We start from the raw sequence: 21,288 nt of genomic DNA, 5'->3' as shown, positions 1-21,288 counted from the left end.
AGAATGTTTTAGAGAGCATCTTAGGATGGCATAGTTGTAATGGTCTCTCTTAGTGGGAATACTTGGTAGCTTAGAAGAACAATTTCAGCCATGTGATGCTTCATGGGTTAGCATCCTTTAAGAATGAAACTTAAACTGAGTGGAACAGAACACGATCTGTTCTCTGCCGTCCAAGGTTCATCATTTTGCCGGTGGTTATTTTACCCTCCTAGCCAGAGTTTCGTAGATGAAGTTACCTTTGTATTCTGCTTTGGTAGAGATTTATTGGCAAACTGAGACAATAGGAACTAGCGTCTTTTTAAATTTTGGATTTAAAGTGAACATTTGCAAATCGCCTTGCGACCGGCCCTGGCTTTTCTAGAAAAACTGCCTCGGCGATTCCTCCGCTTCCCCAAAGAAATGTTAAAGCCCTGGAGCATGAATGACATTCCTCCAGTTCTCTGCAGCGATGTCACTCCTCCCCCCATCTCTTCCAGTTTCCCTCTAATTCCTTCGGCCACTCCCTCCTCCCACCAGGTAGCAAGGGCATGGAAGGGAAAAAAAAAAAAGCCCGGCTGCTTTGCCTTTGCGGCTGCGCAGTCGGGTCCCCGGCCGGACTGGCGAGGCTGTCGGTTTCCTACGCTCTCCCTGTCGCATTTCGGTGGGCCGAATGCGCCTGCGCTCTAGGAGGCTGGCGACGGGGGAGGGAGGGGGAGGGGAGCCGTGTGTGGGAAGTGGGAGGTGGGGGAGGGGAAGGCCGGGTGTCTGGCTGTGGTTTTTGGGAAGGGGGGGGAGGGGCCGTGGGTATGGGGGAGCGTGTTTTGAACAGCTCGATGCGGGCGGCTCACTATTTGGCAGGAAGGTGAGGCCTCTATCCCGGCAGGGACGCCAGAGCTGAGAGTAAGACGCGGAAGGAGGAGGGGAGGAGGAGGAGGAGGAGGAGGAGGAGAAGAAGGAGGAGGAGGAGGAGGAGGAGGAGGAGGAGGAGGAGGAGGAGGGGTGGGTGGGGTGGGGATCCAAATGTGGCAGAGAAGCCGCCGTGGAGACGGAGGCGGAGGGGGGGCGAGAAGCGAGCTGGAGCCGCCGCCACCGTCGCCGCGGCCGCCGCGGAGAAGCAGCAGCGGCTGAGGCCGAGCCGGGAGGCGCAGCCCCCGGGAGCAGGGGTGGGTGAGGGCCGCGGGGGCGCAGGCGGGAAGCCCCCCGACACCGCCCCCGGGCAGCCTGGGGGGGGGCGGCCGCTAGAGCTGCAGCGGCGCCGAGCCCGGCCCTGCCCGCACGGAGGACGGAGACGCGCCGGCCCAGGTAAGCGGGGAGGCGGCCTCGGGGGAGGGCGGGGGCCGGGCTGGAGCGCGCCGCGGCCCGGGGAGCCGCTCCGGAGGGAGCGCCCGCGGGGGGGGCGCTGTGGCGCCCCTCCGCCCCGCCGCCCCCCTCCCGCGCCGGGCCGAGGCCCTTTGTCCCGCCGCTTCCCTCCCTCCCCTTACCTGCGCCCCGCCGGCGCCCCCTGGCGGCGATGCCCGGGGGCCCCCGCGAGGCTGCGGGCGGGGGCGGGGAGCGCTAAGCCGGGGAGTGGGAGAGTCCGCGGGCCCCCCCCCCGGGGTGGGGGAGGGGAGGGGGCTCCGGCAGAAGGGGCTGCATTGCAGCAGGGGCGGGGTGCCGTGCCCTTCCGGAGCTGCGGCGTCGGTGCCAGTGAGAGCACTGATTTCTGGGCTGGAGCTGGCAGCGGGGAGGGGGCAGTGCGTGTGCGTGCGAGTGTGCGGGCGGCGGGCGGGCATCGCCGGGCTCCTTTGTCTGCCGCCGCTCCGCCGGCCCCTTCTTGCTTCTCCCTCCTGTGTGCACCCCGCCCCCCGCGGCCCCCATCTCCGCAGCCGCGCGCGCAAGCACACGCACACACCCCACACACACACACACACACACGCGCGCACACGCACACACACACAACATGGCTGACGCGGTTCCCCGGGCTCGGCCAGCCTCGACGCCTCCCTCCGTCTCGGCTCCTTAGGCTCCGTTCCCTCCTGCTTTTGTTTCCTTTTCCGACTTCCTCCCGTCTGGCATCTCCTCCCCCTCTCCCCTCCTCCTCCCCTCTTTCCAGGAGGAAGGAGATTCGCCCTCTTTCTTGCGTGCATGGCGGGATTTCAAGGGTAAGGTCCTCTTTGGAGAATTGGCCTCTCGCTCGTTGCGACCGAAAGAAATGAGACACGACAGAGCCTTTGCCTTAGGGGCAAGCCGCGGGCCGGGGGATCAGCTCCGGGGTTGAGGGCAGATTGCTGTCTGCGTGTTTGGGGGGGGGAGGAGGAGGAGGAGAGGGTGGAGAATGATGCACCAAAATTGTTGGCAAAGAGAAAAATATTCTAGTCTTGCAAAATACCCTGGGGCCATTTTTCTTTTCAGGATGCGACTCATTCATTGCAAAGGATCAGTTGCAAAAAATAACAATCGTAAGTGCTTGTAGGCTAGAATTATGACGACTCTTTTCAGGTTCCCTGTTTCCCCCCCCTCGCCAATACCGTGCCTTCACTGTTTAAGGGGGCTGTCAGGACCATCTTCTCCAGGGACTGATTTTTTAAAATCTTGGCAAATTTGTTTTGCGGTGTCGATTTTTTTTTTTTTTATGGATGAACCTACTCCAGTGACTCTTAGATCAGATCTGAGATGTATTGTTAGTGAATCAGATTTCGAGGCCTCCACCCCAGTGAGATTGTTAAGTGTAACTAGCAAAGGCATGTTTTCTGTTGCTTCCAATAAAATAGACTAGCATGTATCTCTTGCTCTCGGAATGTTGGGCATTCATAGCACCCTCTCCTGGCTTCTCGGAGACCGAAGCAGTTCTTTGCTCACTTTGCTACTACATTAATGGTGGTTAAAGTAAATTTCCTTTTTTTTTGCGTATATTACCTGATTTAAAATGACCTTGAGAAGAGTTTGCTAAAAACGTTTGTGTGTGTGTCTGTGTGTGTGTGTTTTAAGGAGGGGTGGGGGAAGAAGAGACTGGATCTTTGATTTTATTGATACAGGGATCTCCCCCTTGAGGAAATATAGATTGGCACCTGCTCTGCAACTTGAATCTTACCTGGGGTCTGTGAATCAAATGTTTTTAAGAAAATAGTTGCATGTTGTTATTATTGGTTTCCTTTGAGATCCTATGTGTTTTATGCATTTAAAACATTGGTGGGGGGAAGAGCAGGCCATGTCCATGACACACAAAGAAGGTTAGAGAATTGCATTTGAATGCTGGATTTGAACCCAAGTTTTTCTAACTTTGAGATTGGCTCTGTATTCACTTATGTCTTATCTACTTATATCTTCTCTATTTGTCCATTTAATGCTATAAATTATAAAATAACTTAAAGTGAATAGTAAAGCTGGCAATAAATGCCATCATGAATGTTTTAAGAGTTTGGGTAATAAGGTTGAGAAAAATCATTAGAAGCTGTCACCCAGGAAGGTTGCCTCATTTTACCATTTGATATAAACCACTGTCTAAAGTTTTATTGTGCAGTAGTATGAGCTATCAAAAAAAGAAATGGAAAACTATAACTTTTGTTAGAAGTTTCTAGAAGGAACTATTCAATTGATATAGGAACAGAGGGGAGTACTGTAATTGGTTTTTACAAAGCCTTTGTTATTGAGTAAACACTGATCTTGGCTTTGGGCTTAACATTTAGATACAGTGTTTAGGAGTACCCATTTAAAGGTTGTAGAAGTTTCATAAAGAGGTCATAAAATATTTAGCTTCCTGTAGATATTTAATGATTGTCAAAAATAGTAATTCATAATAGAATTTTCATTACCCAATATAGTGATCATTTTATTCTAGTAAAAGGACATGTCAAGTTTGGTCATTCATTGTTAATACTTAGGTTTTAGCAATTCTGCTAATTGCCCTTTTGAGTGAAGTGAAGGCTGAAAGGACACATCATGTAAACAGACCTCAAGTGCTATGGGAACATGGATTATAGTGATAGTATTATTATTACTCATAATCATTAAGTGTCTGGAAGAGAAATAGTTGAACACAAGGTTATAAGTAACTAAATTTACTACATTTAAAACTTTCTTTAGGCCTTAGAGCTTGGGATAAAATATTAATGTTCCATCCTTATTAACCACAGTTTTAGTTGTCCAAGATGTCCCTGTATACTTTGAAAAATTGAGAGAGAGACTTCACTGATGGTGGGGTTTAGAAATTTATGGAGAGTACTTCTGATTTGGCCCTTTACTGAAAAGAACGATTGAAGTTTGGATTGGGTTGATCTGATAAGCTCTCCATAGTATTTAAGAAATCCAATGTATCAGTTTTATGTAGACAATAAGTCGTATTCTATAAATTTTTTTGAGTTGATTGTAAAAAAGGATTGAATTTCACCTTAGAAATCATTATGAATGATGTTTTGGTTCTTCAGAAATGTCATGAAACTCAACTTGAGTATGAAATGGATTAAACTGAGCCATCAGAGAGCAGCAAAAATAGAACAAAAGTTAGAGAATGTTACAGTTGACTTGGATTTAGACGATTTGGATTCAAGGCCTAGCTCTAGCATTTTCTTAAATGTGTTGTTGGATGCTGGGAACCTTTCTGAACTTCCCTTTCCCATCTAAAAGATATAGAAATAATAATCTGAATACTACATACCAATCTTTGTTTTGCCTCATTTATAACTCCCTCCCACAGGCTCTCATTAAATTTCCACTAATGTGACCAAGTAAAATGGCATTTAAAACACTTAGATTAAGCTACAATTCTTTGACTTTATGAAGACTTTGACTTCTTGTATTTTAAATTTACATTAAATTTAGAGAGGAGAGAAAAATGCTTTAGTTTCCCACCTCTTATCTCTCCTGTTGATCTGGGAGATTCCTGGACCCAGCAGGGCCCAGGCTGCCACAACATCCAGGTCAAAGAAATAGATTTTGTGTTTGGAAGGATGAGATCCAATGTATGTTTAGTTCCCATGAGTTCAATCTCTGACTAATGCCCAAATCTATATTTGCAACCCTGATCTCCTGAGTTTCTAGTCCTTGAATTTTAGCTGAATGTTTCATTGGCAACTCAAACTCAATATGTATAAAATATTACTCATCTTTTGTGTCAAATCTGCTCTCCTGCACTACCCCATTGCTTTCAAGAATATGACCATTCTTCCAGTTACCCAGGTTTGAAGCCTCAGTCATCTTCTACATACCATACATAACCAATAAATTGCCTAATTTTGTTTTCAATCTTAACAACATCCCCATCTTTGTACTTAAATAGCATATATATGTATGTATATATATACATGTATGTATGTATGTATGTATGTATATATCTCCCCATTTAGTCTTTCTGACTAAAGTCTCATTGTTCCACAATTTATCCTCCATCTAGCTGCTAAAGTGATTTTCTTAAAAGTGCAGGTCATGGTCATGCTATCCAGCCCTTAATGTTTAACAAACATTATTGTCTTTTTCTTATTTCTAGGATTAAAAAACTCATCTGTTTGACTTTTCATAGCTAGGTTTCTTCTTTTCTTTGTATTTTTGCAAGGATTCTAGACTTAGAGAAGTACAAATCAAAATATTCTTGAGTGAGCCTATCATAACCATAATTTCCTTGTAGAGCTATTTTTCATTGCCTAGCCTCCATGTTTGAAATGCCTTCATCCTTATTTTTCTTCCTCTTTGGAATCCTTGATTTCCTTCAAAACTAAATTTCAGTACCACCACCTGTATGATCCTCTCCTGATCCCAGCCAACAATTACCTGCCTTCCCACAACTGCCTTCTCTGTACATCTGTATTGGCATCTTTCTGAACATGTTATCATCTCCATTAGAATGTAAGCTCCTTGAGAGCAGAGATGGTTTCCACAACACTTTATAGTACTTCAATACTTTAATAGATGCTTGACAATTGTTAATGTAAGAGAGATAACATATACCTAATGGAAAGAAAACTAAACTTGAGAGTCAGACCAGACAGATTGTCAGATTTAGCCAAGTGCCGGCCACATAGTAGGTACTTAATAAGTACAAATACTGACACTACCAATTTATTTGTTGTATGATCCTGGGCAAATCACATATTAGAGAACTAAGGCTAATAATAGTAACTAGTTTAAAATTGAATAATATTTGTAGCATTATTTTTGACAATCCATAAAGTCTTATATAAATGTAAGCTATGTTGTTACTATATTTTTCCTCCCCTTGTAAAGTATTTCTGTCTCATGGCTTCTTTCTGACTTTGAATCTGATATCTTTCTGTTTTTTTTTCAACATCCTTCACTCTGGGTACCAACTATTTTTCCTTTTGTCTCCAGTGAATCCTAATTTGTCTTACTTTGGCAAAAATTTTCCCCTTTCATTGCACTTTTAATGTACAGTTTATTTATAAAATTCTGTGGCTTCTTTATGTCCACCCACCGTGTAATCTCTTCATTGTCCTTTGGATAACACTTATTATTTCGTGAAGATTGTGGTATTTCATAGCTTTTGTAGTATCAAAATATCATTGGAAGTATATTGCAGTTGTGAAGTTTTTTTTGTTTTGTTTCGTGATAAGCTTGACTTTCCAAATGTAGTCAGACCAGTTCTCCATTTCTTTTTTCTATTGTGGATGAAGTTTATTGTTTATCCAACTTTATATTATAGTCTGGATAACTGTACATCATAGTGCTTTTTGTTTTCCCTGAGTGGATAGTTAGGAGCTGTTTGAAAGGAGAATGTGCAACATTGCAGGGCTTGTACAAGTTGATATCAGTTCCAACTGGCAGCTGAAGGAGACACCTCACTAACTATTGGGAATCCATTTTTAATTTGGACCCTGTGTAGACCTTCTTCCTTGATTGTGACAAATATCTTTGCCAAGCACCTGGTTTCTTTATGTGTTTCTTAATACTATTATTCTCATACTCATTTATAAAGTTTCTGATGTTGGCTACTAAGTAAACATTAAACACTATATATAATCTACTGTTTTAAAGTTGCTTCTGTCAAGATAATCACTTTAAGGCATTGTCATTTTATTTTATTTTATTATTATTTTTTTAGGTTTTTTTTTTTTGTTAAGTGGCTTGCCCAAGGCCACACAGCTAGGTAATTATTAAGTGTCTGAGACCGGATTTGAACTCAGGTACTCCTGACTCCAGGGCGCCACCTAGCCACCCCTGGCATTGTCATTTTATATCCACTTGATTTTCATTGTGATGTTCAAGTTGTTGTTAATCTGAAGTGGACTATATTGGGATCATATTTCTTTTTCCTTTGGTTCTTCCATCTTCTTTACAGATATCTTTTACCTGTTAGAATTCTCTTAAATCTCTCTTTTTTTTTTTTTTTTTTTTTGGTAAGGCAATGGGGTTAGGGTTAAGTGGCTTGCCCAAGGCCACACAACTAGGTAATTATTAAGTGTCTGAGGCCAGGCCGTATTTGAACTCAGGAAGTGCTGACTCCAGGGCCGGTGCTCTATCCACCTAGCTGCCCCCCAGAATTTTTTTAATAGGAGGAAAAAGAGTCTCTTAGTTCTTTGACTTGAAATTTGCATAATTCAACCAAATTATGCATTCTTTAGGTATATGTATATTTAATGAAAGTTTTTTTATATACAAAGTATTCTAGACTTGAGGATCTTAACTTTTTGGGGAGTTTGGGTACAAACTGCACTAAATAATTGATAAATGTCTGGCATTTAAACTCCTTTGATAGTATTATGAAGCTTATGGCCTATGAATTTTTTTAAGCGTGTAATATAAAATATGTAAAATTATGAAAGTAGATTGTGGTAGGGGCAGCTAGGTGGCAAAGTGGATAGAGCATCGGCCCTGGAGTCAAGAGGACCTGAGTTAAAATTTGGCCTCAGACACTTGCTAATTACCTAGCTGTGTGACCTTGGGCAAGTCATTTAACCCCATTGCCTTGCAAAAACCTAAACAAAAAAAAAAGAAAATAAATGTTGGGGCAGCTAGTGGATGGAGTGGATAGAGTACCAGCCCTGCAGTTGGGAGGGACCTGAGTTCAAATGAGACACTTAATAATTGCCCCAATATAAAAAGTTATAAAATTAAATATAATTTTAATTACATAAAATAAAAATACTTTTACATAAACCAAATCAGCACAGTTAAAAGTATAAGAAAGGTAGCATTTGAGAAGGAAGCTTTTCATCAAACAACTGATAAATACCAGACATTGAGAATATTAGAGGGCATTGACTGGCCTATAAGATTAAGAGCCATTTCTCTCCAATCTACTGATTTCCAAACAAACCACCAATCTATGAATAAACACTGGAAAAAACATTCAAAATCACTAATCAGATAAATAAAAATCAAAACAATTGTAAGCTAGCATAATTATCCAATTAGTAAAGGTGGAAAAATTATCTCCCTAAGTTTCTATCCTGACTTTACTTATTTTCTCACTAGTAGTGTCAATATCAAATAGAAGCAGAACTCTGAAACATCCCATCTTGACTTAGAAAATCACAAATTAACATTATTCATGTTGTTACTGTATTTTTATGTATTTTGTCAAGCATTTTTCAACTACATTTTAATATGGTTTGGGCCTCAAGTTTTATAACTCTGCATTTCACTTCAACTCCCATGGCTTCAATGATCATTTCTAAATCTGATGGTTCTTAGATCCACTTAACTTCTTTCTTAACCTCCAAACCCATGTCTCCAATTGCCTATTCTCATCTCTGTCTACTAGCTTCTTTTTTTTTATTTAAGGCAATGGAGTTATGAGTGACTTGTCCAAGGTTACACAGCTAGGCAATTATTAAGTGTCTGAGGCTGGATTTGACCCCAGGATTTGACCCTCCTGACTCCAGGGCAGATGCTCTACTGCCCCACCATTGGCTTTCAAGTCCCAGGGAAAACCTTCTCTTGTAGAAGAAACCTTTCCCCATCTTTATTGCTAATGTATTTCTTCTATTCATTACCTTTAGTTTATTCTATTTATAGCTTGTTTGTACATGGTTGTTTTCATATTGTCTTTTCCCTTTAGAGTGAGTTAACTGAAAGCAGGAACTGTCTTTGTTCTTTTCTTTGTGTCCCCCACAGTTAGCACATGCCTGATATTCATATACTTAATAAATACTTATTGACTGGATTGAAGATCTCTTCTATATGTGGGAAGACAGGTTTACTTAATTTATCGTAGGTGCAATTGTAAAATTATTCATAAGCTCTTAATTTAGGTATTCTACTAGTGGAACTTACATCTCAAGAAAGTTATTGATGGTTGGAAGAGTGTGATGGTGGGTTATTGATGGCAAGATGAGACAAGTACTTCCATAATATTTTTGTTAATAAAAAGTGGGAAACAAGATCATGGCATTTATTGAGGGGTGACTGAATTTAGAATGGGTAAGCCAAGATGTGAAGAAATCAAAAAGAATCACTGGATCATAAGATGTAAGATTTAGGGGACAACTTGGCACAGTCAGTAGAACATTGGTCCAGGAGTTAGAATTTGAGCTCAAATAATTACCTAGCCGTGAGACCTTGGGCAAGTCATTTAACCCTGTTGCCTTAAATAAAAAATTTTTTTAAATGTAAGATTTAGATCTGGAGGAGAACTTAGAAATCATTTTAGTCCAATTCCATCATATTATATGTATATATGAATAAAAACTGGGGTCCAGAGAGAAGATTTTGCTCATCATCTTCGTATATATATGCTAGATCTGAGCTTTAAACCCATGTTCTGTCACTCCCAACTTCAATGAAATTTCTCATACTATCCCCTTTGTTTGTATGAAGTGAAGCACAGATTGTGTGTGTGTGTGTGTGTGTGTGTGTGTGTGTGTGTGTGTGTGTGTATTGGGGGGGGGACAGGGGGAAGGGAGGGAGCTGGGAACCAGAATCAGAAGAACAATAGGATTACAATAGTTTAGATGAAATCATCCTGCAGATGAAGATAGCTGACACTAAATACCATATTTCCCCATATAAAAGATGCACCCTTTTCCAAAAAATTTGGAGTCTGAAAACTGGGAGTGTCTTATATAGTGTATGTAGATTTTTTTTTACTTGCATTTCCCACATTTTTGTGCTTGTTGTCTTTGTGCTCATTGTTTTGCATTTTTTACTGGTATATTAGGTTATATTTTGCCACATTCTGCCTAGAAATGGCTCAGAAAAGATTTCCATACAGGTACAATGGATAGAGCATCGGCCCTGGAGTCAAGAGGATCTGAGTTCAGATCCAGTCTCAGACACTTAATAATTGCCTATGTGTGACCTTGGGCAAGTCAATTAATCCCATTGCCCCTTAAATAAATTCTTTAAAAAAAAATGTATTAGCTCATTCTCATCTGTGTTTGATGACGAACCACGCTGCCTTAGGAGAGGTAAAAGTGATTCATTTTGCAAAAGTGAATGGAAATTGTGTTGCTGAACTTCAGTTTGTTTCTCCTCCAACTGAGAAAACTATGGGAAGAAGAAACCTTACTGAAAATGCCCTGGCAGAAGAAGGTCATGAGAGGCAAGTCAGCCAAATGGCCTAAGTTAGAGAGGGAATTGAAGAGATGGATTGAAGAGCAAAGGGCAAATGGAATTCCTGTGTCCACAAAGATGGTTCATCAGGAGGCAAGAAGAATTGCTGATGAAAAAGAAGTTACCGATTTCAAGGGAGAACACAATTGGTGCTTCAGGAACATGAAACAGAATAGATCGAGCAATATGTCCAAGTATCAGACTTGCCCAGGGAGTGTTTGTGGTCAACCATAGACCAAAGCACAAGCAGGAGAGCAGGCAGAGCCTCTCCTAAGGCAGTGGTTCATCATCAAACACAGATGAGGATGAGCTAATGGATGGGAGTTCTGACAGTGATGAGGAGTTATATGAATTTTATGAGGGATAAAACAAATTCAATAACTTTAATACATTATTTTTTCAAATTTTACACCCCCAAATTAAGGTGCATTTTATATGGGGAAATATGGTACTTTGGACTATATATGGTAGATCAGAATTAAGAATAGATTATTAAGTGTTTATTTTGTGTTTATTTTCTGTCCTTGTAAAATAATGTAACCATTCTAGAAAACAATTTAGAATGTATTGGTTTTGTATTCCAAATAGGTGAAAATATTTATTGTATCATTTTCTGTGATTATAAAATTGAAAATAAAATGGTCACCTGAGAGTTGGAGAATGTTTAGACAACTTAGAATTCAGAGAAACTTTGGAAGACTCATGAACAAATGCATAGTGAATCAAGGAGACAGTCATTTATGAGGTGCTTATGTGCCAGGCAATGTGCCTTTATAAATGTACTTTATTAATATTATTTCATTAGATCCTTAGAAACAGTCCTGGGAAGTAGATTTATTATTTCCCCGATTTTACAGACTGATTAAGTGATTTGCCCAGGATCACACATCTAGTAAAGTGGCTGAGACTGGATTTGAATTCAGGTCTGCATCATTTCAGGCTCAGTGATCTGTCTATGTAGTATGCCACACCTAGTTGCCTAAATGGAATAATAATATATACAGCTATTATAATGTAGATTAAAAGTCAGCCTAACTCAAGTTGGTTTCCTAGCTGATACTTGTTGTTAGATCTAATCCTTTTTTAGGTCAGTTTTGCTTTTATTGTTACAAGGGTTAGTTCAATGGAGTATATGTGGGAGGTGGGAAAAGACTAGTAAAACATAGCAAAATAAAAGGCGCAATATTTCTCTTAAAAAATACTCTTCCAGTAAAGTTCATTATAAGTTCATTTGAATTTTGAAAAGTGTCTATTTCAAAACCATATCAATAAAATGCCCGTGAAACTGGTGAAATCTCATCTCTACCTAAGAAATGTTTTCCTTTTGTGTGTACCTTTTGTGTGTATTTGTGGCTAGTTGAAGAGCTTGTCCAAGAATAACTTACAATAAATATTTTGAGGGGCAGCTAGGTGGCACAATGGATAGAGCACCAGTCCTGGAGTCAGGAGGACCTGAGTTCAAATTCGACCTTAGACACCTAATAATTACCTAGCTGTGTGAACTTGGGCAAATTACTTAATCCCATTGCCTTAAATAAGTAAAAAAAAAAATTATTAAACGGTCAGACTGAAATCTAAAAGGTCTTAGAAGTCTTCTACTTTAAAAAGGTGTGGTTTTTGAATGTGTTAGGGTCTATCATTGTACAAACATCTTTACTGTATATACTTCGGTGTTCACGTAGTTTATTCCTGCTCACGTAGTTTATTCCCTTGACAGATGAAGATTGTAACCCTCCTATTCTTTCTCAACTTGTCATTGTATAAATCTACAGTAGAGGGTCTACCCAAAATGATTGAAGCATTTCTTTGGTTATTTTATTATCTTGCTGTTATCATTGGAGTAGTTCTGTTTTCTATTGTCTGTTATTTTTTTGCTGCAGGATCAGACTATACCTCCTGGTTATAAATCTCAGCATTGTCTTTGTATACCACTTTTGATGTAAATTGTCATCATTGGAAATATGTTCACCAATTGTCTTTCTGTCACATAGCTAGGCAATTATTATTAAGTGTCTGAGGCCGGATTTGGGGATTTGGACCATTTGGTTTCAAGTTATCCAAAATTTTGATATTCAATTTTTAATTTGTAGCTATAAATAAGTGTACTACCTATGTCTATCCATTAAAATAGAATATGAATAACTGACATTTTATATATATAAATATGTATATATATATACATATTTATATATATAATGCTTTTTTTAAGGTTTTTTTTGTGAGGCAGTGGGGTTAAGTGGCTTGCCCAAGGTCACACAGCTAGGCAATTATTAAGTTGACTCCAGGGCCAGTATATACCTTTAAAAGATTTAGTGACTTGCCCATGGACACAAAGCTCTGGTAAGCCTCAGAAGTAGAGTTGGAAGTAGGCAAAAATTTTTAGATGAGGGTAGGGTGTGATTTCTTTTTTTTTGCTTTTGCAAGGTAGTGGGGTTAAGTGACTTGCCCAAGGTCATACAGTGAGGTAATTATTAAGTGTCTGAGGCCAAATTTGAGCTCAGATACTCCTGACTCCAAGACTGGTGCTCTATCACACTGGGTCACCTAGCTGCCCCTAGATGTAATGTTTTAATCTATGTTTTTAGTACTTAACATCCAGGCCTCTTTTTCATGATCTTTGTTTTAGGTTAAAGTGACAAGGTACTTTTTTTTTAATAGCTTATGTTTCTAATCGGGCTCTAAAATGAAGCTTAATTTTGATAGTATCTGATAATGAATGTAAATGGAGGATTGATATTTATTGTTTTAATCATGTACCACTTGATTCTTTGTATTGACATAAAAAATTAGTGCTTTCTAGAATACTTTGACTTAGTTTAGTGTGTGAGGGCTGAAGTCTGGAAAACTCATTTTTCTAAGTTCAAATCTGTCCTCAGACATGAACTAGCTGGTGATCCTGGGCAAGTCATTTAACCCTGTTTGCCTGAGTTTCTCATCTGTAAAATGAGCTGAACAGAGAAAGAACAAACTACTATAGTGTATAGTATTTTTGCCAGGAAAACCCAAATGGGGTCATGAAGTGAGAACAAATGACAGAATAATAACAAAAGAAAAATAAATTTTTCCTTTCAAAAATGGCCCTGTGGAATTTAATTTTATCACTTGGAAAGGTAAGTTCATTTGTTTTATGAAGATATTTTTCTTTTTAGTTTTTTGTTGTTGTTGAGTCAATTGAGGTTAAGTGACCAGCCCAGGGTCACAAAGCTAGTTAGTGTTAATTGTCTGAGGTCAGATTTGAATTTAGTTTCTCCTGACTCCAGGACCAGTACTCAGTCTACTATGTGATCTTGCTGCCCTCAGTGGAAATCTTTTTTTTTTAATTTAAGGAAGTGGGGTTAAGTGACTTGCCTGAGGTCACACAGCTAGGCATTGTTTAAGTGTCTTGAGGTCACATTTGAACCCAGGTCCTCCTGACTCCAGGGCCTTTGCTCTATTCACTGCACCACCTAGCTGCCCCTCAATGAAAGTCTTTAAAAATTTTATTTTTTAATTTATTTAGTCTTTTTTTAATATATTTCATTTTTCTCCACTTAATATGTAAAAACAAGTTTTAGTATTCATTTTTAAAACTTTTGAGTTCCAAATTCTCTTAATATAGGGGTTAAGTGACTTGCCCAAGGTCACACAGCTAAATTATTATGTTTCTGAGACTGGATTTGAACTCAGGTCCTCTTGACAAGAGGGCCAGTGCTCTATCCACCACACTACCTAGCTGTCCCTCAGTGTAAGTCTTTTAAAACAAAGTTGGTAACTTAAAAAAAAACCTTTACAGAACACATTAGGTTGTTAGCAGTGAGTCATAGAGTTCGAAAGTTAGACAGATTGCTGTTTATTGCTTTTTAAAAAGCATGTTTTGAATTTAGTTAATAGTAATAAATTCAAAAATTGATCCTTTCTGTTACCAAGTATATTCCTCCATTTTATATGCAACTTCCTTTTCCTTGTAAAGAAGTTGAGAAAAAGAACATTTTAGCTAAATTATATCAACTGTGGTCTTGACTTTGTGTCAAAGCTGATATAAGAGAAGAAACCTCAGTGTTACTTGATTTGCATTTAAAAAATTAGTGGTTTGAAGCAGTGTTTCATATTTTTTATTGTGGTACTTCTTGAGTCTTGTTTATATCCTTTTATAACTTGCATTTTATGATGTTTTTATGTGTATTTCTATTTCTTGCGTATAGTATTTTTCACATTAGATCATCTCTAATCATTTTTATTTATATAGTATTTTAAAAAATACTTTTTTTTACAACAACTGGGGGGGGGTAGCAAGTATTTTCTTCATTTTACTGATGAAGAAATTGAAACTCAGAAATGACCATTTAACTTTTGAGGTCTTTTCTAGCTCTTTATCTGTGTTTCTTTGTTAAATGACTTAGCAGAGTCTCGGAGCTAGTAAAATGTTTGAATTTGAACTTCAGTCTTCTCTGACTCTTACACTAATATACAATCTAGTAATTTGCAGCCTTGGGAGCTATTATAGAGGAATATGCCCACAATAAGAGGTATATATATATATATATATATACCTTATTGGGAATAGCAACAAGAAAGTTAATATGTATAATGTTAGTTTAATAGAACTTTAGTGTTTCTTAACTCTGCTCATTTAGTACATCCTCAATACTTCCTGTCTTATTTTATGTCCTTTAGTAAATACTTTTTCTGATGGTAGTCATTTTCAGATCTATCTTTTACTGACTTTGCAAAGTGAATCCTTTCCTTAGCATGTTTAAATGTTCTGTTAACTACTTGACTGGCAATGAAAAAGTGAAGCGAGACAAAGTAAGAGTGATGTAGTCTTTTGTCTTTGGGTCTTCTATGCCTTGTGTTTAAATCTGAGAAAACATAGGTGAAAAGATAAGGTCTTGATCCCAAGTATAGATAAGACCTTTAAGACATGGCCATGAAATAGCTTTCTTAATTTCTTTTCTCCCAGCTATCCACAGAGAAGCTGGTACGTGGTCCAGCTGCTCCAGGGCCTGGTATTCTGGGGCCTGGGTCTCTATGATTAGAAACTCCCTTCTGACAATAAAGGCGAATTAGAGGCTGGGAGATCAACAATAAACAGTATTTCAGGAGTTGGTTGATGAGGATCATGAGTTATGCACTAGTGTGGTGGCAATGTCAGAAGAGAGCAAGGGACTTTATAAGAAGTTATGAAGGTAAAAGTGGTGAGTTGACAACTGATGAAGTGGGGGAGGAGGTTGGGGGAAAGATGAAGTCATTTTGGATCATATTGAATTTAAGATGTCTGCAGGACTTCCAATTTGAAATGTCCAAGTTGGAGATGTGAGGAATGAAAGTCAGGAGACTGGTTGGATTGGACAAAGAGATATGAGATTTATCTGTATATACAGAGCTGATTAGTAATCAGCTGATGAGAATTGATGGGTCCATGCAGCTGATCTCTATGGATACTTATGAGAGCACCAAATGAAGTAGTCTAGGGAGAGAACAAAAGCTGAATCAGCTCAGAGTCCTAGGAGATACTCGTTTTTAGGTCAAGTGATCTGGTTGAAGATCAAGCAAAGGACACTGAGTGAGGAGCAGTATGACAGGTAGGAAGAGGAACCATGAAGGAACTGGGGGAATTGTCGAACTAGGAAAAAAAAAAAACAAGAGAAGGGAGTAATTTCCAATGTTAAATTCTACAGAAAACTCAAGAAAGATGAGTTTTGAGAAAAATGCCTTTAGATTTGGCAACTGAGATTATTTGAAGCTTTGGAGAGAGCAGTTTTGGTTGAAGGATGAAGTCAGAAACCAGATTATAGAGTTGAAAGAGTAAGAAATTAGCGAGTGAAGGAACCTAGAGAAAAGAGGTCTTCTTTAGGAGTTTAGTCATGAATGGGAGGGAAAAAAATAAGAGTGATAACTTACAGGAATAGATGAGTCAGGTGAGGGGTTTTTTTTTTTTGTGAAAAGAGGGGGAGCAATATTGGCATTTTCCCCCAAGTATTGGGAAATAGCCAGTAGACAGAAAGAAATTGGATATATTAGTGAGCGGCAGTAGTAAAGGAATCATTTTATAAAAGGCTTGAAGGAGAGGGGAAAAGACTAGAAGAATGATTTAAAATTGTTTGAACCAGGTGAATGGAAGGATGATAGTGCCCCTGAGGAACAAAGAAAGAGGGATGCATATTTGGATCAATATGGGTTTATGTCTTTGAGGATATTGAGTTCTTAGGTCTAGAAGATTTCCAAGTAGAGCGATGTGGCATGTAGTTGATAATGTGAGATTGGAATTTAGGGGGGAAATGAAGACTAGAATTATTGATTTGGGAATAGTTATAGAGATTATTGCTGAGCCATTGGAGCTAATGAAATCAACAAGGATGAGATATGAAGAGAAAAGACTTGGGATATGGGATATGGGATCTGCTGTGTACCCACAGTCAAATCAAGTAATAAAAAAGACTAAGAATGAACTGATAGGAATATTAAGTGTGTCTTAGAAAGCCTTGGGACAGCAATGCATTCAAGAAGAAGGATTGAGGGATATCATCTGCAGAGAAGTCAAAAAGAATGAAGTCAGAAAAAGATTAAAACTTTAAATCATTTTTAATTGTTGCTTCTGTGGTGTTGGTGGGTTCAGAAGTCATGGCATGGGATTTAGGAAGTAGGTGACAGGTGAGTATAGTGATAATGAGTGTGGAAAGAAACATTTTAATAGGAATTTGGTTGTATTAGTGAGGAGAAATAGGATGCTGATTTGAAGATATAGCCATCAGGTGAAGCATCCTCTGATAGGATGAATGATAACTTGAAGAAATAACCATCAGGTGAAGCATTCTCTTTCCATGTCCCTCATCTACAAATTTATTTACATTTCAGTATATATGTAGTTGAATATGTAGTATTTTTGATCAAATCTTAAACCTGGTTGATGGTACCTAGCTGTAAAAAATTGTCACTAATTTTTTTTTGTATAGCTCTCCACATGCATTGTAGCAAAATAAAAAATAAAAATGAGAAATTTAGTTTGGCAAAGTTAACATAGCAACCAAATTTGGCAGGGAATAAATTGTTCCACATCAAGGGTCAAGCTTTGTCATTTTGTTGTTCTTTTCATTTATATTACTACAGTCATGTATAACGTTTTCCTGGTTCTGTTTACTTCTCACTCAGTTCATATAGGTCTTTCATGTTTCTCTTAATTCTTCATATTCATTATATCATGATGAGCCATTCCAATCCATTAAGGTACCACAATTTTTTAGCCATTCCCTACTTGATATTTACTTTGTTTCAGTTTTTTTGCTGTGTGTGTGTGTGGTACATTTCTCTATCTTAGATCTCTATGGAGTTTATTCTGATAGTTGAATCTTTAGGGTCAAAAATTCTCCCCTTATTTCCTTCTCCTAAACCTGTTTTATCAGCTTCCTTCCTTTCCTACCAGCTGTCAAGGAACTCTTCTCAGATATATTAGAGAGCCTCAATGATTTGGGTTTGGTGTCTGATATATACATAATATGCTATATATGGAGGCAGGAGAAGGGTTGGGATTCTGACTCATATCGTTAGCTTTTTATGATCATGAATAAATCACATAAATTCTTTGTGTATCAGATTCTTTACCTGTAAAGTAGAATATTTTCAGTACCTATCGAGCTAATTCAATTTGCCATGAATGTGAGTTATCATTTGTTTAGACTTCTCTTGTAAGAGAATTACTATTTTGTTTTTGACCTTTTTATCTTTGTAAATCCAGGACTTTGGCTTGATGCAATGCTTTGCATTAATAGAGTGTTCACTTAATAAAGGGGCAATTGAACTTTTGTTGATGGTCATCAATGTTCAATAATGCAAGCCTGAAGATAAGCTTTATTGAATTTAGTAAAATAATAGTAAATTTTTAAGCTTTCAAAAAGACATAGGAATTGGACACTTGCCCAGAGCAACGAGAGGCTAAGTTAATTACTCAGAATCACACAATAAGTATCAGTTGTTGGATTTGAATCTAGGTTTTCCTGGGTTTGAGGCCATCTTTTCTCCCTACTGTATACATGTATATGTGTGTATCATATACATTTGTATTTATATATGTGTATGTGTGTGTCTAAATATTTCAAAGGGATATTAAAAAAAAGTGAACTTGTTTACCTCTTTCTTCCTTCCCTTCCTCCCCCAACTGAGAAGAGTGAAAGACATATCCAAAAGCAAATAGACAGAAAGGTACTCATCAAAGTGTGTTTTAAAAATAAAAGATTCTGATACTTGTCAATCCACTACAATGTAAACTCTTTTCAGGATTTGTGCCTTGCCTTTAATATCTTTGCATTCCTATCAGTCAGTGTCTAGCATGATGTCTTGGCACAAAATAGGCACTTAATATTTGTTGAATGAATGACTCAATTGATTTCCCTTGATGAACCCTGATTAGGGTAACATTTATTTTTATATATTAAGAATTGTTTCTGGAAAGTTTGGATTCCTATAGAATGTTTTCTACATGTTCACTTAGTAGTAAATGAAACTGATTAGTAGGTCAGATTAAGATATCTGGGAGTAACAGTATCCTTTAGACTACTAGCCCTGCTTTCAGCTCAGACCCTGCAGACATCCCCCAGTGAACAATTCCTGACTTCCTCTGTTTTTTTTGTTTGGTTGGTTTTAGTTTTTGCAAGGCAAATGGAGTTAAGTGACTTGCCCAAGGCCACACAGCTCAGTAATTATTAAGTGTCTGAGACCAGATTTGAACCCAGGTACTCCTGACTCCAGGGCCAGTGCTTTATCCACTGTGCCGCCTAGCCGCCCCAATTCCTGACTTCCTCAACCATTTCCAGAACCAACTTCTGATCTCCTGTCCTAGAAAGCATTAATGTGCTAGTTATTAATTATTATTTTTAATAAATCTCAATTCTCCATTCTTTCTCATTTATTCCCCATCCTTATAAAAGGAACGCAGAACTCTGCATCCAGAAGTTCTGAGAATGGCAGTATTTGTGACTTACAGTCCCTGCTTGTAGCCTAATACTTAAAGCCATTCACAGGAGCAACCCTTGTGGAGCATTCATAACCTGACCCAGCTCCTGTCCTCAGCAGCTACTGAAGACTTAGAAAAGAAAGTTTATACTATTATAATCTTTGTTACTGTCAAAAGACATTATATGTGTGACCCTAGAGTCATTCAAGTGTGCTTACATTTTTGCTCAGTTGACATCATTACCTGAGGAAGTTTTTTAAAATTTATTTATTTTAAATTTTACAATTTTCCCCCTAATCTTGCTTCTCTCCCACACCCCCTACAGAAGGCAGTTTGTTAGCTTTACATTGTTTCCATGGTATACATTGATCTAAGTTGAATGTGATGAGAGAGAAATCATATCCTTAAGGAAGAAATATAAAGTATAAGAAATAGTAAGATCAGACATTAAGGTATCAGGTTTTTTTCCCCTAAATTAAAGGTAATAGTCTTTGGTCTTTTTTTTTTTTCAAACTCCACAATTCCTTCTCTGGACACAGATGGCATTCCTCTATCGCAGATATCCCCAAATTGTGCCTGATTGTTGCACTGATGGAATGAGCAAGTCCATCAAGATTGAGCATCACCTCCATGTTGCTGTTAGAGTGTACAATGTTCTTCTGGCTCTGCTCATCTCGCTCAGCAGCAGTTCGTGCAAATCCTTCCAGGCCTCCCTAAATTTCATCCTTCTGGTCTGATGAAATTTTTTAAAAAATACTATTTGTATAGAAATATTTATAGCAATTATCTTTGTTATAGCAAAATATTAGAAGCCAAGGGGGTGTTTATCAATTAGGGAATGGCTAAAGGAATTATATCTGAATCTTACCGAATATTTTGGTGCCATAACACAAATGAAGCAAAATAGTTTCAGAGAAATGTAAGACTTGTATGAACTGATGCAAAGTGAAATTAGCAGAACTAGAACAGTTTATACAATAAAAATAACATTACAAAAGCAAACAACTTTTAATGATAATTGATCATGCAGTGACCACCAATTCTAAAGGATAATAAGACCCACCTCCAGATAGGGAAGGAAACTAAAGTTGCAAAATGATACATTGTCAGACACAGTCAATGTGGGGATTTGTTTTGCTTCATTATGCATGTTTTTAACTCTACCTTTTTTTCCTTCCCAATCAGAAATGGATATAGTTTCTCATTGGAAATGGCATCAAAGTTGTATTATCCATTGCCTTGTTGTGACCCACTGTTTTCCACTGGATCTTTTTATCTGACTTGAAGTTGAACTTGCCTATGTGTTGTTCCCCCCATGAGTTCCTTGAAAGCAGGAATCATCTTGCTTAGCCTTTGTGACACAGTGCTTTAAACATATTGAAGCATAGGTACTTTTGCTTTCATGCATTGTTTTGTATGTAAGATCATAAATCAAAGGTTTAGTTAAGTATGAGGGAAAAGGTTAATGATCCATTTGATTTCCTCTGTGGAATAACATGCCTTGATTATTAGTATTGAAGATTTGATTTTGTTTTCTTTTTAAATCCAAGAAATTTCCCTCATTATTTATTCTTAATTGAAATGATGTTCAGAGATGTTGAAGAGGAGGATCAGTTGAAGAAACTGAAAGTGTTTCACTGGAGGGGAGTATATGATTGTTATCTTCAAATACAGGCATACTTCACTTTATCTTTGCAGATAGTATGTTTGTTGCCAACCCTTTGTCAAGCCAACCTATTGTTGCCATTTTGGCAAGTCTATTGGCACCATTTTTCCAGCAGCATGTACTCATATCATATCATGTCTCTCTGTCACATTTTGGTAATTCTCATAATATTTCAAACTTTTTCAATATTACTATATTGGTTATAGTGATCACTGATCTTTGATGTTGCTATTTT

At 38.4% G+C, this 21,288-nt stretch overlaps 1 protein-coding gene across 9 annotated transcripts in view; it reads left to right on the top strand.

Moving 5' to 3' along the window:
* The first annotated feature begins 615 nt into the window (after positions 1-615).
* The window catches only part of SPIN1 (spindlin 1), a 109,761-nt gene continuing 89,088 nt past the window's right edge, over positions 616-21,288 (top strand). For 2 of the 9 annotated variants that reach the window (XM_074201551.1, XM_074201545.1), the window contains exon 1: positions 1,895-2,120. The gene's annotated coding sequence lies outside the window, so the exon portion shown is untranslated. Of the gene's footprint in view, positions 641-790; positions 880-1,186; positions 1,282-1,894; positions 2,121-21,288 lie in introns of those variants that run through there. The other 7 variants (XM_074201548.1, XM_074201552.1, XM_074201547.1 and 4 more) reach the window with 7 other exon arrangements.

This window comes from Macrotis lagotis, chromosome X, assembly GCF_037893015.1.
Source record: "Macrotis lagotis isolate mMagLag1 chromosome X, bilby.v1.9.chrom.fasta, whole genome shotgun sequence".
Taxonomy (NCBI): Eukaryota; Metazoa; Chordata; class Mammalia; order Peramelemorphia; family Peramelidae; genus Macrotis; species Macrotis lagotis.
This window is presented reverse-complemented; position numbering and strand designations above follow the sequence as displayed.